We start from the raw sequence: 18,795 nt of genomic DNA on the forward strand, positions 1-18,795 counted from the left end.
TATCTACATAAATCTCCTCCCTCATGATGCCATCTATTTTGTGAAGTGCACCAGTCCCTCCTGCAGCAAAGCACCCCCACAACATGATGCTGCCACCCCCGTGCTTCACGGTTGGGATGGTGTTCTTRGGCTTGCAAGCCTGCAAGCAGGAGCAGATTTAAGGAGCAGGACAAGACACTTTTTTTATGACTGATATAAGGGCATGTACGTGATAGGTCTATCTGGCTGATATGATTATGATGGTCATAATGCTTCTTGACAGTGTCATGAAGTGTATTTTCCACAAGTTATTTAAAATATGACGAAGGAAAAAAAACATGACTATAATGAATCCATTACGACAACAACAAAGGATGTAAGAAACAAACATTCAAATGAAAGGAAACTTCTTGACAGGGCAACAACATATTTGAATAAATGTGGGTTTTGACACTCTTATGTAGGTGTCATAACCAGCCATAACATAACACAATATATGTCACACCAGGTYTAGATATATGGGTTATAGACAGTGTTTTGACCATATTATGACAGGTCATGACAAGTTATGTCGCTGTTATGACATATTATGACATGATTATGACACTGGAGGTCAAGTGTTACCCTGAGATCATTTTAAACACGTTGTTTTTCAAATCCAATCGGCTTTATTAAAGCCATKATTTCTTCCTACTCGGTAGGTCAAAGTGAATTAGGAGCCAAATTCCACATAATACCCTCACTGTTTTCTGTCCAAATATCAGATTTCTCTCTCTAGCGGAGATTAATTAATTATAGTAGCAAGCTAACACTTCCTTCTGATGTCCAACAACAACAATACCTCCACTTCCCAAGTCATTCTAGCATGCCAGTCGGTCAGGTTTTGGGTAATTGAGGTAAACAACACATTTCTCTATGAGCCATTCACTGGGACTGGGATGGGGAGGTTAATTTCTGCTACGTCAGGGCCACAGCTTTATCCCTGCATCCCTGCAGAGAAAACATGGCCTTGATGGGGAACTGGGAAACAATGGCTAGCGGTTAGCACCGCGGTGTGCCTGCTAAGGTATGCAGAGGTTTCTGTATTGTATGGCAGGATTAGCAGCTAGTGACAGATTAGAGGCCAAGTTTTCGGCAAAAACCCAGCTAAGTAAAGTGTGATGAAACGGGTCATCTCAATTTTACCGCTAGAAATCACATGACTCATTAAAATGTGCGTACCTACTTCTTKCCCTCCCTCCCTCACTCCCTTCCTTCCCACCCCTTCCCTTTTCTTCCCCACCCCTCCCTTCGCGTTTATTTTAGTCCTGCATTGGGCAAAAAGACAACAAATGTATTAGTCCTCTGCTGCTGCGTTTCGACAAGGACATCCTTCGCAATGGGGAACCTTTAGAGAAAAGGGGCAGGTAGTACTACAGAAGATTTCTAACTTATTTAACCCTTTTTTCTTTTCTTTTTTCTCTCTTGTTCTGAGTTGTAACATTGTTTTTCTGAATAACTTACAAGATCCCTGGTTGTTTATATTCATCTCCCCCATCCTTGTATTAAATCTAGACAGAATTATCTTTGTCATTGTCTTTTTATTAGCATAATGAGGCTAGGCTAACCCCTAAGGGTCATGTGTATTTTTGTTTGTGTTTACAGGAAGCACTTCTCAATGAACATGACCGGCGTCATATACTTCACCTTCCTCTTAAGGGGAAGAAAACGGACCTCACATTACATTAAATCAGATAGCATCCACAACCCACAGAGAAAACATGTTTTTTGTGTGTCTGTTTATTTTCCGTTAGTAACCTCTCTAAAATATGTATGCTTAACCACAGGGGTGTTAGTAATAGGTGTTAATGTGTGTTTCTTTCCTTCTTCCTCTGCTGAGCTACAGTACTTTCTGATTTAGAGCCCTTATTGGAGTGCAATGCGTTAGCGGGGACTGATACAACGAGGCATAGACACATCTCTAGAGAAGAGGATTAGAGAATACACTCTCCTGCTCCTCTCTCTAGAAGTACTAGACCTAAAGACAAATGCCAATTTGTTTGCAAGCCTGATTTGAGGCTAATGCACTCTGCTAAGGATACAAGTGGGGACACATTTGAATAGCCTTGAACAATATTTGCGAGAGTAGCTAGCGGCAAATGAACGGAGAAACAAAAAAGAAATGTCAGGCAATAAGCTAAGCCGCAAAGTCTGATGCGTTTTCATATCTGGCACTAGGGATGTGTTTAATAGCGGAAAACATTTCCTGCCTTTTGATTTCCATTCAGGGCTAATTAGCCCATGGTAATCACAGAGGAGCAGTGATTAAGGAGAGGGATCATACTGGAGCACAGTAAAGGGTTGGCGGGTCTGAAAAGCCAATCGGACCACAACAAAGCTACTTGTAGCTGGGCACTGTACTAACGGTGTAATAACATGACAATCTGTCTAATGATTCAGTATGTTTCTGATASCATATAAGCCAGTGCTGCCCAACGCTGGTCCTGGAGAGTTTACCATCCTGTAGGTTTTCGCTCCAACCCTATTCTAGCACACTAAAATCTCACTGATTCTAATTATTAGCTGATTGATAAGCTGAAACAGTTTAGTTAAAAATTAAACTGGGGTTGGGATTTAAGCGAAAACCTGGTATGTGCAGGAGCTAATAAAATATGGCATGAGAAAAAAAAACACATATGSGATTTAGAAATATAAGAATATTGTGGATAGAAGTAGCTAAAATGCATGTCATTGGCACTAACCTCAAGCTAGCAATGGTAATAGTGATAACCCACTGATTCTATGGCTTTGAAGGCTAACGCTATTGACGGGAGCGAGGCATCCATTTGACATTGTACTCTTCAGGCTTTCATAGACGAAGCCAGGGCTCGCTTCATCCTACATCTGTGTTTCTTCAGCATCTGTTCCTTGGTGACTGTACAATAACCACTGCTGCCGCATATAAGAAACAAAACAGGATCCACTTCCCCTCTCCTGTGGGACTCCATATTGTTTCCCCATCACACTTAAACTGACAATCTGGATGCTTGAGGATTCCATCCCTCAAACAATCACTTTAGACCCCCCAAAGAAATTTGAAAAGAAAAGAGACAACCTATTTTCTCAGGACAATTACACACAGTTGCGATGCTTTTAGACTGTTCTGTTTGAAGTGCTGTGCACACCGACACACACACACGCACGCACGCACAGGGAAATGCCCTATGTAGATAACGCTCCAATGTTTGATACAAACAGCTATGTAGGTGGGACTGCCGCCGACTACAAGGTGATAGGTATGTTTGTGATTAGGGATAGATGTGTGTGTGTGTGTGTGTGGGGGGGGGGGGGGGGGGGGGGGGGGGTTTGGGGTGAGAGATTTGGTGCATTTGTGCATGTGTGGGACATGTGTGTGTGTCTCTGTAATTTTCTGCTATCCGTTGTTTCCATGTCTATGTGTATTGGATAGAGATGTGCCGGTAGAGATGGGAGTTGTGTGTGTGTCTCTGTAATTTTCTGCTATCCGTTGTTTCCATGTCTATGTGTATTGGATAGAGATGTGCCGGTAGAGATGGGAGTTGTCGACGTCTCCTTCTGGGAATGGGGCGAGGACTTCGGAACAACGTCTGAATGTACAATTAGACTAGGGGATTGTGGATAGAAACATCACTCCCTAGTAAAGGTCCTAGGAAACAAGATTTACACCGATTACTCTTCRCACCAGCGCTACGGCTCCGCAACCTCTATCCCCTACAGGCTGGAGCACGGCAGACAAATATAAAGGCCCGGAAGAAAAATAAGAAATGAGAATAAAACAACACACAAAGCTTAATGCTAAAGATGAAAACCTCTACAGGATCGGTGGGTCCCCAACGGGACGGTTGAGCTAACGTAGGCTAATGTGATTATCATGATGTTGGAAGTAACAAGAACATTTCCCAGGACATAGACATATCTGATATTGGCAGAAAGCTTAAATTCTTGTTAATCTAWCTGCACTGTCCAATTTACAGTAGCTATTACAGTGAAATAATACCATGCTATTGTTTCACCTAAAATGGAGAGTGCACAGTTATGAACTTTAAAATGTATTAATAAACCAATTAGGCACATTAGGGCAGTCTTGATACTACATTTTGAACAGAAATGCAATGGTTCATTGGATCTGTCTAAAACTRTGCACATACACTGCTGCCATCTAGTGGCCAAAATATAAATTGCGCRTGGGCWGGAATAATACATTTRGGCCTTTCTCTTGCATTTCAAAGATGATGGTAGAAAAAAATATATCTTTGTATATTCTTTTACTATATCTAATGTGTTATATTCTTCTACATTAATTTCAGATTTCCACAAACTTCAAAGTGTTTCCTTTCAAATYGTATCAAGAATATGCATATCCTTGCTTCAGGTCCCGAGCTACAGGCAGTTAGATTTGGGTACGTCATTTTAGGTGAAAATTGGAAAAAGGGGCGGATCCTTTTTAATGCTAGTGAGAGGGAAGTGCCATGCTTTCTACAGGCGTGTGGATTCAGGGTTTATAGTAACGCCTCGGCTAGTGCTGGTGAYCCGAAGAAGACCATGTTGGTTGGCAATGACAATGGAAAATGACCGCTCCCTACTAGTCTTCAAAAATTGCCAAGCCTTCTGTTTCCTTTATGGCACGTGTCAAACTCATTCCACCTGGCCAAGTTTATGCGGGTTTTCGTCCCACCCTTGCACTTGAATGATGAATCATGGATGAATTAAGATCACCAATTAGTAAGGAACTCCCCTCAACTGGTTGTCTAGGTCTTACTTGAAAGGAAAAAACAGAAACCGTTGGACACTCAACCCTCTGTGGAATGAGTTTGGCACCGCTGATTTACGTAGATAAAATTAAATCAAATAACATTTTATTGGTCACATACACATGATTAGCAGGTGTTAATGAGAGTGTAACGGAATGCTTGTGCTTGTTCCGTCAGTGCAGTAATTTCTAACAAGTAATCTAACAACTCCACAACTACTACCTAATACACACACACATTTAAAGGGATGGATTAAGAATATGTACATATACATATATGGATGAGCAATGATCGAGCGGCATAGGCAAGATGCAATAGATGGTATAAAATACAGTTTAGACATATGAGGTGATTAATGTAAGATATGTAAACATTATTAAAGTGGCATTATTTAAAGTGAATAGTGATCCATTTGTTAATTAAAGTGGCCAGTGATTTGAGTCTGTATGTAGGCAGCAGCCTCTCTGTGTTAGTGATGGCTGTTTAACAGTCTGATGGCCTTGAGATAGAAGTTGTTATTCAGTCTCTCGGTCCCATCTTTGATGMACCTGTACTGACGTCACCTTCTGGATGGTAGCGGGTGAACAGGCAGTGGCTCGGGTGGTTGTTGTCCTTGATGATCTTTTTGGCCTTCCTGTGACATCGGGTGCTGTAGGTGTCCTGGAGGGCAGGTAGTTTGACCCCGGTGATGCGCCACCCTCTGGAGAGCGTTGGGGTTGAGGGTGGTGCAGTMGCCATACCAGGCGGTTATACAGCCCGACAGGATGCTCTCAATTGTGCATCTGTAAAAGTTTGTGAAGGTATTAGGTGTCAAGCCAAATTTCTTCAGCCTCCTGAGGTTGAAGAGGTGTTGTTGCGCCTTCTTCACCACACTGTGTATCTGGGTGGACCATTTCAGTTTGTCCGTGATGTGTACGCCAAGGAACTTAAAACGTTCCACTTCTCCACTGTTGTCCCGTCGGCTGTTTCCTGAAGTCCATGATCATCTCCTTTGTTTTGTTGACATTGAGTGAGAGGTTGTTTTCCTGACACCACACTCCTAGTGCCTTCACTTCCTCCCTGTAGGCTGTCTCGTTGTTGTTGGTAATCAAGCCCACTACTGTTGTATCGTCTGCAAACTTGATGATTGAGTTGGATYRGTGAATGGCCACGCAGTCATGGGTGAACAGGGAGTACAGGAGGGGGTTGAGCACACACCCTTMTGGGGCCCCAGTGTTGAGGATCAGCAAAGTGGAGATGTTGTTTCCTASCTTCACCACCTGGGGGTGGCCTGTTTGATTGCCTTGCAGAGGGAAAAACTAAACTGTTTATATTCYGCCATATTCCCAGTCATCTTTCATTGTTAAATGCAGTGGTTCACGCTTTTAGTTGAGCGGATGCAGCCATCTATCCACGATTTCTGGTTAGGGTAGGTTTGAATAGTCACAGTGTGTACCACATCTCCAATGTACTTCCTTATAATCTCACTCACCGAATCAGCGTATAAATCAATGTTATTCTTTGAGGCTGCCCGGAACATTTCCCAGTCCGCGTGATCAGTACATTTTGAGGCGTGGATTCCAATTGGTCAGACCAGCGTTGAATGGTTCTTGTCATGGGTACATCCTGTTTGAGTTTCTGTCTATAGGACAGTAGGAGCAAAATGGAGTCATGGTCGGATTTGCCGAAYGGAGGGCGGGGGAGGGCCTTGTATGCATCGCAGAAGTTAGAGTAGCAGTGGRCCAGTGTATTGCCCACGTGCGTGCTACAATCAATGTGCTGATAGAATTTAGATAGCCTTGTTCTCAAATTTGCTTTGTTAAAATCCCCAGCTACAGTAAACGCAGTCTCAGGATATATGGTTTCCAGTTTATATAGAGTCCAGTGTTCCTTGAGGGRCGTCGTGGTATCTGCTTGATACGGCTGTGACGATAACCGACGAGAATACTCTTGGGAGATAATATGGTCGGCATTTGATTGTAAGGAATTCTAGTTCAGGTGAACAATAGGACTTGAGTTCCTGTATGTTGTTATGATTACCCTTTAAGTTGTTAATCATGAAGCATACACCCCTGTCCTTCTTCTTCCCAGAGAGATGTTTATTTCTGTCGGCGCGATGCATGAACAAACCCGGTGGCTGTACCGACACCGACAACATATCCCAAGAGAGTCATGTTTCTGTGAAACAGAGAATGTTACAGTCTCTGATGTCTCTCTGGAAGGCAAACCTTGCCCTAATTCCATCTACCTTGTTGTCTAGAGGCTGGACATTGGCGAGTAATATACTCAGAAGCGGTGGGTGGTGTGCACGCCTTCGAAGTCTGACCATGAGGCCACTTCGTTTACCTCTACTGTGGCGACGTTGTTTTGGGTCGGCCTCRGGGATTAGATCCAATGTCCTGGGTGGTGGTCCGAACAAGGATCCGCTTCGGGAAAGTRGTATTTCTGGTCGTAATGTTGGTAAGTTGACYTCACTCTTATATCTAATAGTTCTTCCTGGCTGTATGTAATAACACTTAAGATCTTCTGGGCTAACAATGTAAGAAATATTACATAAAAAAACTAAATACTGCATAGTTTCCTAAGGACTCGAAGCGAGGCGACCATCTCTGTCGGTACCATCTTGGTAATAGTAGATAATTTKACACATTTTAGAATTTGCAAATAAGACTGTTAGCGATGTAGGGTCTTTAGCGGGAGGCAGAGAGGCTTGTTGACACTTGCTTTGTTTGTGACAGATATTTATATGCCCACACTGAATCTCTCAATAGTCTTCCTCTCCTCCTCGACTTCATATGCACTGATCTGAAAGGACAGGAGAGGTGAAAACCATGTTGCTTACAGCCTTCCTGTGTTGACAGGTCAGTGCAGCTGAAGGCGACGAGACAGAGTAATCTATTTTAGACTATCGAGATACTGTTCCCCAGTTTGAGGCTGTGAGTAATCTCTTTTATTCTGACCCTCATCTTGTTTTTCCTCCGTTGTTTTCTTGTCTCAAGTCTGCTTCTTGACTGACAGCTGTCACTCTGTCATAGATAGTCACCAATCATGCATAGTCTTTTTGACAAACTCCATCCAAATAACAGAGATACAGTATATCATTTTGTCACATTAGTAGATCATTGGGGCAGATATGCAGCAAAAGGACTATGAATATAACAATGGGGATGAGAGTATTTCATCTACAAGTCTGATCACATACTTTGAGATTCATATGCATGCAAATCAGGCTGCTTGCTATAGAAAGTATATATGCTCCCTACTTATACCTGTTCTCCATCCATGTGCCTCCTGATTCTTCCCTCTTTTCAACTACATCCAGGGATATGTGTGCTCACTATCCTCCCCATTCTACCTAGCACTAAACCAATCCTCTAAAACCACCCCACTCATGATTAACACAACCTATTGCACCAGTAACCCATGTAGACGAAGGTACTGGCAGAGAGAGAAGGACGTACACCATCAATAAACCATGCCTTGAAAAAGCCCTGGTTCGCTTTTTGATCTTCTGACTTCTCATATCCGCCGGTAACCCTGGGTGGGCCCCTCTGCCTCATAAGCCCCCTCCTGTCCCAAACTCAAGGTTATCACAGAGACAAGAAAAAGAGGCTTCTCCCCCGCGAAAAGTGATTGTGATAATCGTCAACATATCTCTGATGAAAGTCAAGTGTACCGGAGATATTTGCTTTTCACCGTCGGACCACCAGAAGAATTACAAATAGAGACACGTCTAAAGGTATCACTAGAACACTTTAGATCCCAATGTGAAACAAGAAATTCAAAAGATCAAGAATGAAATGTATTAAATGTATTCACAAGAAGTACAGAAGAAGCAGTAGGCAGTAAGCCTATGAAACTARTAGCCTATAGATTGCGAAAACAACAAGCAGATAATACTATCTATAAGATAAGCAACCCCCAAACCAAAATAATTCAACATATAGCAGAAGAGATACAACAGAGCTTTGACAATGACTTYCAGAATGGGATGCTATTCTCTGAATTTACCACAGAGGAATGAAATACAGCTATTACTAGACTAAAAGCAAACAAATCCCCGGGTACAGACGGTTTCACCTCTGGATGGTATACATCATTTAGAGAGCAGATTATCTCAAGATTACTTGCAGCCTGTAACTGGGAATTTCAGAAGGGTGACATCCCCTCCTCATGGATAGAGGCCCTAATTTCAGTGACACTGAAYGAAGGGAAACATAGACCACATTGTGGAAAACACAGGCCAATCTCGGTCCTACATTTGGATTACAAACTACACTGAACAAAAACGCAACAAGTCGGTCCCATGATTCATGAGCTGAAATAAAATATTTCAGAAATGTTCCATACGCACAAGAAGTTTATTTCTCTCAAATTTTGTGCAGAAATGTGTTTACATCCCTGTTGTATATTTCTACTTTGACAAGATAATCCATCCACCTGACAGTTGTGGCATATCAAGAAGCTGATTAAACAGCATGATCATTACACAGGTGCACCCTGTGCTGGGGATAATAAAAGCCACTCTACAATATGGAGTTTTGTCACACAACAGAATGCCACTGATGTCAAGTTTTGAGGGAGTGCGCAATTGGCATGCTGACTACAGGAATGTCTGCCAGAGCTGTTGCCGGAGAATTTTATGTTAATTTCTATACCATCAGCCGCTTCCAACATCGTTATAGAGAATTTGGCAGTAAGTCCAACCAGCCTCACAACCGCAGACCACGTGTATGGCGTGATGTGTGCGAGCGGTTTGTTGATGTCAACGTTGTGAACAAGTGTTCCATGGTGGTGGTGGGGTTATGGTATGGGCATTCATGAGCTACCGACAACAAACACAATTGCATTTTAGTGATGGGAATTTGAATGCAAGAGTGATATTGTGACGAGATCCTGAGGTCCTTTGGCYTGCAGTTCATCCGCCGCCATCACATTATGTTTCATCCAATATCCAGCYACTTCACACAGACATTGAAGAGGAGTAAGACAACATTCCATAGGCCATAATCAACAGTCTGATCAACTCTATTCGAAGGAGATGTGTCGCGCTGCATGAGGCAAATGGTSTTCACACCAGATACTGACTGGTTTTCTGATCAACGTCCCTAGCTTTTTTTTAAGGTATCTGTGACCAACATATGCATACAGTGCCTTTGGAAAGTATACTCACCCCTTGACTTTGTCCACATTTTGTTACATTACTGCCTTATTCTAAAATGGATGAAAAAATAAAAATCCTCAGCAATAATGACAAAGCAAATGTATTAAAAATAAAAAACATAAAAAACATTATATACAAACAGTTGAAGTCAGAAGTTTACATACACCTTAGCGAAATACATTTAAACTCAATTTTTCACAATTCCGGACATTTAATCATAGTAAAAGTGACAAGTTGGTCAGTGTCAGTGTCACTTTAATCCTGTCTTATGTCAGTTAGGATCACCACTTTATTTTAAGAATGTGAAATGTCAGAATAATAGTAAAGAGAATGATTTATTTCAGCTTTTATTTCTTTCATCACATTCCCAGTGGGTCAGAAAACTAGTTAGTATTTGGCAGTATTGCCTTTAAATTGTTTAACTTGGYTCAAACGTTTCGGGTAGCCTTCCACAAGATTCCCACAACAAGTTGGGTGAATGTTGGCCCAGTCCTCTTCGCACATGTCGCACATCGCTTTTTCAGTTCTGCCACACATTTTCTATAGGATTGAGGTCAGGGCTTTGTGATGGCCACTCCAATAACTTGGCTTTGTTCCTTAAGCCGTTTTGCCACAACTTTGGAAGTATGCTTGGGGTTATATCCATTTGGAAGACCTATTTGCTCCAAGCCTTAACTTCCTGACTGATGTCTTGAGATGTTGCTTCAATATATCCACCAAATATCCTACCTCATGATGCCATCTATTTGTGAAGTGCACCAGTCCCTCCTGCAGCAAAGCACCCCCACAAGATAATGCTGCCACCCCATTGCTTCACGGTTGGGATGGTGTTCTTCGGCTWGCAAGCCMCCCCCTTTTTCCTCCAAACATAACGATGGTCATTATGGCCCAAAAGTTATATTMTTGTTTCATCAGACCAGAGGACATTTCTCCACAAAGTACGATCTTTGTCCCCATGTGCAGTTGCAAACCGTAGTCTGGCTTTTTTTTAATGGCGGTTTTGGAGCAGTGGCTTTRTCCTTGCTGAGCWGCCTTTCAGGTTATGGCAATACAGGACTCGTTTTACTGTGGATATAGATACTTTTGTACCTGTTTCCTCCAGCATCTTCACAAATTCCTTTGCTGTTGTTTTGGGACTGATTTGCACTATTCYCACCAAAGTATGTTCATCTTTAGGAGACAAAACGCGTCTCCTTCCTGAGRGGTATGACGGCTGCGTGGTCCCATGGTGTTTATACTTGCGTACTATTGTTTGTACAGATGAACGTGGTACCTTCAGGCGTTTGGAAATTGCTTACAAGYATGGACCAGACTTGTGGAGGCCTACAATTTGTTTTCTGAGGTCTTGGCTGATTTCTTTTGATTTTCCRAAGATGTCAAGCAAAGAGGCACTGAGTTTGAAGCTAGGCCTTGAAATACATCCACAGGTACACCTCCAATTGACTCAAATGATGTCAATTAGCTTATCAGAAGCTTCTAAAGCCATGACATCGTTGTCTGGAATTTTCCAAGCTGTTAAAAGGCACAGTCAACTTAGTGTATGTAAACTTCTGACCCACAGTGAATTATAAGTGAAATAYTCTGTCTGTAAACAATTGTTGGAAAAATGACTTGTGTCTTACCCAAAGTAGATGTCCTAACCGACTTGCCAAAACTATAGTTTGTTAACTAGGAATTTGTGGAGTGGTTGAAAAATTTGGTTTAATGACTCCAACCTAAGTGTATGTAAACTTCTGACTCCTACTGTAAGTGTTCAGACCCTTTGCTATGAGACTCAAAATTGAGCTCAGGTGCATCCTGTTTCCAGTGATCATCCTTAAGATGTTTCTACAACTTGATTGGAGGCCACCTGTGGTAAATTCAATTGATTGGACATGATTTTGGAAAGGCACACACCTGTCTAAAGAAGTTCCCACAGTTGACAGTGCATTTCAGAGCAAAAACCAAGACSTYAGGTTGAAGGAATTGTCCGTAGAGCTCCGAGACAGGATTGTGTTGAGGCATAGATCTGGGGAAGGGTACCCAAAAAATGTCTGCAGCATTGAAGGTCCCAAAGAACACAGTGGCCTCCATCATTCTTAAATGGAAGAAGTCTGGAGCCACCAAGACTCTTCCTWMTGCTGGCTGCCCGTACAAACTGAGCAATCGGGGGAGAAGGGCCTTGGTCAGGGAGGTGACCAAGAACCCGATGGTCACTTTGACATAGCTCTAGAYTTCCTCTGTGGAGATGGGAGAACCTTCCAGAAGGACAACCATCTCTACAGCACTCCACCAATCAGGCCTTATGGTAGAGCGGCCAGATGGAAGCCACTCCTCAGTAAAAGGCACATGCCAGCCGGTTGGAGTTTGCCAATAGGCACCTAAAGACTCCCAGACCATAAGAAACAAGATTATATGGTGTGATGAAACCAAGATTGAACTCTTTGGCCTGAATGCCAAGCTTCACGTCTGGAGGAYACCTGGCACCATCCCTAATGTGAAGCATGGTGGTGGCAGCATCATGCTGTTTGGGAGACTAGTTCAGTGGCAGGGACTGGGAGACTAGTCAGGATCGAGGCAAAGATGAACGGAACAAAGTACAGAGAGATTCTTGATGAAAACCTGTTCCAGAGCGCTCAGGACCTCAGACTGAGGCGAAGGTTCATAGGACAATGACCCTAAGCATACAGCCAATACCTTCGATTCTGTCAGATGGGCCTCTCTCTATAAGGTCTATTATAGATTTAGATTCAATGAGGACATTATTAAAGCGTTTCAGGCATTATAATGTGTGATAGACCATTAGCAAGAATTAAAATCAAAGGTGACCTCTCAAACACATTTACATTAGAATGGGGTTGTAGACAGGGATGTCCTGTGTCCCCCCTCCTCTTTGCCCTATTTATAGAACACCTGAATCAATGAATTAGACAAAATAATAACATCAAAGGGATTGATATGATGGGAGGAGAGTAGAAATTGGCATTATTTGCTGAAGATGTGTTGATTTTTCTGGGACAACCTAACAATCATTCCCAGAACTGGTGTCACTTCTGGAAGTGTATGGGTCTCTCTCAGGTTATAAACTGAATGTACAGAAGTCTCAGGTTATGTTCAARTACAACCCCCAGGCAGACATCAAYTATGGTCTGAAATGGGATGCAGAGTCTATGAAATATCTTGGCGTTCACTTACCTAAAGACATTGCATAACTGTCAATCGTTAACTACGGGCCTCTGAATTCTAAAATCAAAGCAGACATCCTACGATGGAACCTTATCCCCTTCCTTAGCAAGATGAGTATATTACCACATTTACTATATCTCTTCCAGACTCTCCCAGTAGAGGTGCCTGTGCAGCAATTCACGAAAGGGGACAAGTTCATCTCTAGATACATATGGCAAGGGAAAAAGCCTAGAATCAGATATAAAACCTTGCAGTTATCAAAAGGGAATTGAGGAATGGTTATCCCATGTCTAAGAGAATACTACTATGCAGCACAGATAAGGCTACTTGTGTTCTGGTGCAACTCAGTCTACAGCAAGATGGAAGGAATGTGAAACTACAAGGGGAGTCCCAATACAGGCTATGATAGCAGATAGGAYGTTGGTAGATAACCTCATAGATAAAGAGAATCCTTGGAACAATTTACATTTGAAGATTTGGTATGAAGTATAATTTGAAAGATTCAGATAAAATACTAAGATGGTGTGCTATGATACCTATTTTGCTCCCAATAAAATAGATAATCAGTTTGAAGGATGGGCAACAAGAGACCTCTCAGCCTACAGTACTTTTGTACACAAGGGGGTGTTCCAATGTCAAGATTTCTATAGATATCTCCAAATTCGCCATCGGACTATAGAACAGGGCATGCAGCAAAATTATCTCTAGACTATTCAATGGCTTCATAACGACCAAATCTAAAAATACACTATACATAAAGAAGAAATGGGAAAGGGAGGGGAACATGGTAATTTCTGTGGAGGAGTGGGAAACCTTATGCCAATCACAATGGAAATTAACAAGCTCATTGACTTGGAGGGAATTTGGATGGAAAATATTATGTGATTCTTAACCACTCATCTGCAGAAAAGACATCAGGGTAATGGAACGGGATGTTGGAGATTATGTGGATCTAATGAGGCAAACCATTACCACATATTTTGGAAATGCCCTAAGCTTGTAGGCAGGATGTGCATAAATACATGGAAGCCATATTTAAGGTTGATGGCCCAGAGGTGAGGTCATTACATTTGATCTAAGGGATGCTTTAGACAAACATTTGATTGGGTTACTCCTACTAGCGAGTAAGAAAGCCCTGACAAAAAATTGCTACAATTGGAGGTMCCCGTGGCAGAGGAGTGGATAGATGTAATACTTGAGATCTATGTGATGGAGAGGCTGATCTCTTCTCTGAGACTACAGATTTGGTCAAAATAGTTTGACTATATAACACCATTAAGATCTGATTTTGATTAAGGGTCAAAGTGGAAAAACAATGTACTGTAATAACATCCCCATGTTCAACTGTTAATAATTAGAGTAGAAAAAAATTCATTGGGAAATGCAGAATTATTGAGACCTTTCATATTTATGACACATTCTGAATGTCTTAATTTTTGTTTTATGCATTTCAATTTCTATTGGGCTCTTTTTCTTTATACTTAATGTGAAAATGTCATGTGTGTCTGAACCTTGTTTTCCCAAATAAAAACAGAATTTAAAAACAAAAAAATAGAGACATATCTAGAGGGAAGAGGAGGAATGTGTGCAGTTTGTTTTTGTCGATATTGTTGTTATTTTCCCCCTTCAATCTCTTTGGAGACGCAGGAGTTTTAGTTCATCTTCGGAGGGGCAGATTGGCTGGGGAAAGGATCATATATCAAGGTGAAGAGGGTGGGCTGGCYCGGTGGGCTGGCACGGGCTGGCTGCCGCTGCCAGCCTTTTGCTTCCTGTCCACATGTTTGGCAGGCAAATCTGCTCTTGGCACCGGGAGCAGGTTTCACTACTCTGCCTAACCTGAACGCAGCCCCAAGCCTCCTGAGCTGGCATACATTTGAAAGCTGAACAAATAGAATAAAAATGAATAACTAACAGTGCGCACGTACGGACGTGTGTACACTCTTACGCATAAACGAAGGGAGCACACAGGCACACACACACCAGGACTTTACTGTAAACCATGAGATAGTCAGCAGCTTTTCAGCACCTTCTGAGACTTTTCTTCTCATCGCTGCGTGACAGTACATGAAAGACATGTCACTGAGTGACATCCACGACTCATATCCATGTTAAAGTATCGGATGAGTGAGTGTGAAGACAGCTCAGTCTTGACATTACTCTATTGGGATCTATCTTTCATAAGACACAGATGGTTGTTTCTGTGAGCATTCTCTGCTGACATGGTTGAATATTTCAGACTGTGTATGCCACAGGAACACCACTTTAAACAAAGAGTAACCCACTGAAGCTAGAGAGAACTAAAGACAGAAGGCCCAAATGAGGGGATATTGAGACTATGTATGTGCCCAATATTGACAATAGTGACTTGATTAAAGAGATTCTCTGGTACTTTTGTATACTTTTTAACAAGTAATGTAGTTCTGAAACTGCATACTGTGTCACATATACATTTTTACATAGCCAGAGCGACTCTTAGCCAGAGCGACTCTTAGCCAGAGCGACTTAATAAGTGCATCGACGATGTCTTCCCCACAGTGACCCCACAGTTCATATCCCAACCAGAAGCCATGGATTATAGGCAACAACCGCACTGAGCTAAAAGCTAGAGCTACCGCTTTCAAGGAGCGGGCCATTACTCCGGTAGCTTATAAGAAATCCCGCTACGACGGCCAACGAGCSATCAAACAGTCAAAACATCAATACAGGACTAAGATCGAATCCTACTACAGGGCTTGCAAACTATCACAGATTACAAAGGGAAACCCAGCCYCGAGCTGCCCAGTGATGAGAGCCTACCAGACMAGCTAAATTCCTTCTATAATTGCTTCAGGGCAAGCAACACTGAACCATGCATGAGAGCACCKGCTGTTCCAGATGACTGTGTGATATCGCTCTCTGTGGCCGATGTGAGTAACACCTTTAAACAGGTTGACATTCACAAGGTCGCGGGACCAGATGGATTACCAGGCGCTGACCAGGTAACCAGTCTAAATGACTATCGCACCGTAGCCATGAAATGCTTTGAAAGGCTGGTCTTGACTCACATCAACACCATCATACTAGACACCCTGGACCCACTCCAATTCACATACCGCCCCAACAGATCCACAGATGACGTAATCTCCATTGCACTCCAAGCTGCCCTCTCACACCTGGACAAGAGGAACACATACATGAGAATGCTGTTCATTGACTATAGCTCCAGGGCTATATCTCAGCGTTCAGCACCATAATGCCCTCCAAACTCATCATTAAGCTCAGGACCCTGGGACTGAACACCTCRCTCTGCAACTGGATCTGCCCCCAGGTGGTTAGGGTAAGCAACAACACATCCGCAATGCTGACCCTCAACAAGGGGGCCCCTCAGGGGTGTGTGCTTAGTCCTCTCCTGTACTCCTGGTTCACCATTGACTATGTGGCCGTGCACGACTCCAACACCATCATTAAGTTTGGTGACAARACGACGGGGGTTGGCCTCATCACTGACGACGATGAGACAGCTTATAGGGAGGAGGTCAGTGACCTGGCAGTGTGGTGCCAGMACAACAARCTCTTCCTCAACTACAGCAAGACAAAGGAGCTGATCTTGGGCCGAGCACGCCCCCATCCACATTGATGGGCTGTAGTGGAGCGGGTCGAGAGCTTCAAGTTCCTCTGTGTCRACATCACTAAGYWATCAGCATGGTCCACACACATCAACACAGTCATAAAGACTTTCTACAGCTGCACCATTGAGAGTATCTTGGCAACTGCTTGGCATCCAACTGCAAGGTGCTAAAGAGGGTAATGCGTACGTCCCAGTATGTCACTGGGGTCAAGCTCCCTGCCTTCCAGGACCTCTATACCAGGCAGTGTCAGAGGAAGGCCCTAAAAATTGTCAAAGGCTCCAGCCACTCAAGTTATAGACTGTTCCCTCTGCTACCGCAAGACACGCGGTACTGATGCACCAAGTCCGGAACCAYCAAGACCCTGAACAGATTCTACCCTCAAGCCATAAGACTGCTAAATAGTTAGTCTAGGTAGCTATTGGTTAACTATTTAACTATCTGCATTGACCCTTTTTGACTCATCACATACGCTGCTGCTGGTGTTTATTATCTATCCTGTTGCGTAGTCACTTTATCTACCTCAATTACCTTGTACCCCTGCACATCGACTCGGTACTGGTACCTCGTGTATATAGCCAAATTATCGTTACTCATTGTGTKTTTATTCCTAGTGTTATTATTTTTATATATGATTTCTCTTTTTTCTCTGCATTGTTGGAAAAGGACCCATAAGTAAGCATTTCACTGTTAGTCTACACCGGTTGTTTACAGAGCATGTGACAGATACAATTTGATTAATTTTGATTAATTTTGATTTAAAAAAAAGTATATATATATACTTTATTTTTATTTTTAAATGTAACCTTTTTTTAACTAGGCAAGTCAGTTAAGAACAAATTCTTATTTAAAATGATGGCCTACCGGGGAACAGTAGGTTAACTGCCTTGTTCAGGGACAGAACGACAGATTTTGACCTTGTCAGCTCGGGGATTTGATCCAGCAACATTTCGGCTTTGTAAAGCCTATMCAGTTAATCAAGCATAATTATATAATGTTGTATCCAATCATGTAGTCATGTTGTGTAATTTGTCTAGTTGATCATATTGTGTTTATTAYTATTTACAAATGTAACTTAGATGTAATGGGAAACGTCATGTGTACAGGCATGTTAATTTAATATACTTTTGAGTGGATAGAAGAAAGAAAAACGTGGCTTTGCGCTGGGCCTCGAGCGCCCGAAGGAGCCAGCAGCAAATCACTCGTTTTTGCGATGRGCGTCGGGTACTGGACAGCTATGGAAAATTGCCAGTTGATGTACGGGAGTCATGTGCTGGGTGGGAAAATATATTAGAGCTTTCTGTAATGTTCAGATTCGGTGCATTTGCTTATGATACCCTTGGTGAATAAACGTTTGAAAGTCACAGAGAGCAGTTTGGTCTCAAGTTCWATTCAGAGGAACATTATTCAAAATAGAGTCCAAAAAGTATCATTCCAACAAGGAGCAYTTAGGGTTAAGTGCCTTGCTCAAGGGTACAGATATTTTTCACCTAGTCATCTRTGGAATTCGAACCAGCAACTTTTCAGTTACTGGCCCACCACTCTTAACCAGCAGGCTACCTGTATAGCTGCAGATACAGTATGTGCACCAGGTCATTGCTCTCACTCTGCTCTGTGTGCKTCTTGCCAGCTATCACTCAAATGGCAAGGGGCTGAAGCTCTTTTGCGTGAACTCTAATTGCTAGGAGGCTGAACATTTTGGGAAATGGCACTGCAAAGCTTCCAGAAAACAGTCGCTTTCAATCTAGGGATTTCGTGGCTAATTGACAGTAATTCTGGTCATACATTATTAATGTATGAAGTACACATTGAAACATCCAGCCCATAGCGGGAGGTTTAATAAATACTTATCAGTCATCAACGTTTCTGAAACATGTTTTTAAGAGCCGTCCCTATATGGCCTCTAAAAAATTCCCCAAAAGTCCACAGAGATTGATCCACATTGTTCAACTCAAAATGCACTCACACACAAATTTGCTTTCTTCAGCTATATAAAGGGGCAATCTGCGGTTCAAACAATAAAGTTGTCGACCCGCCTCAGTTTTGGMAAACAGCTGAAGAACGGGGCTCGAGAAATTGAACCACTCTCAAATTCATATCAAGSCATGATATCAACATTTTAGTTTTAACCACG

The 18,795-nt window shown here is 42.5% G+C and overlaps 1 protein-coding gene across 3 annotated transcripts in view; it reads right to left on the reverse strand.

The window, feature by feature from the left end:
• LOC111960288 (neurexin-2-like) overlaps positions 1 to 18,795 on the reverse strand; it is a 504,177-nt gene that overhangs the window by 449,354 nt on the left and 36,028 nt on the right. The window lies entirely within an intron of this gene.

The sequence above is a fragment of the Salvelinus sp. IW2-2015 genome, linkage group LG37, assembly GCF_002910315.2.
Source record: "Salvelinus sp. IW2-2015 linkage group LG37, ASM291031v2, whole genome shotgun sequence".
NCBI classification, from domain to species: domain Eukaryota; kingdom Metazoa; phylum Chordata; class Actinopteri; order Salmoniformes; family Salmonidae; genus Salvelinus; species Salvelinus sp. IW2-2015.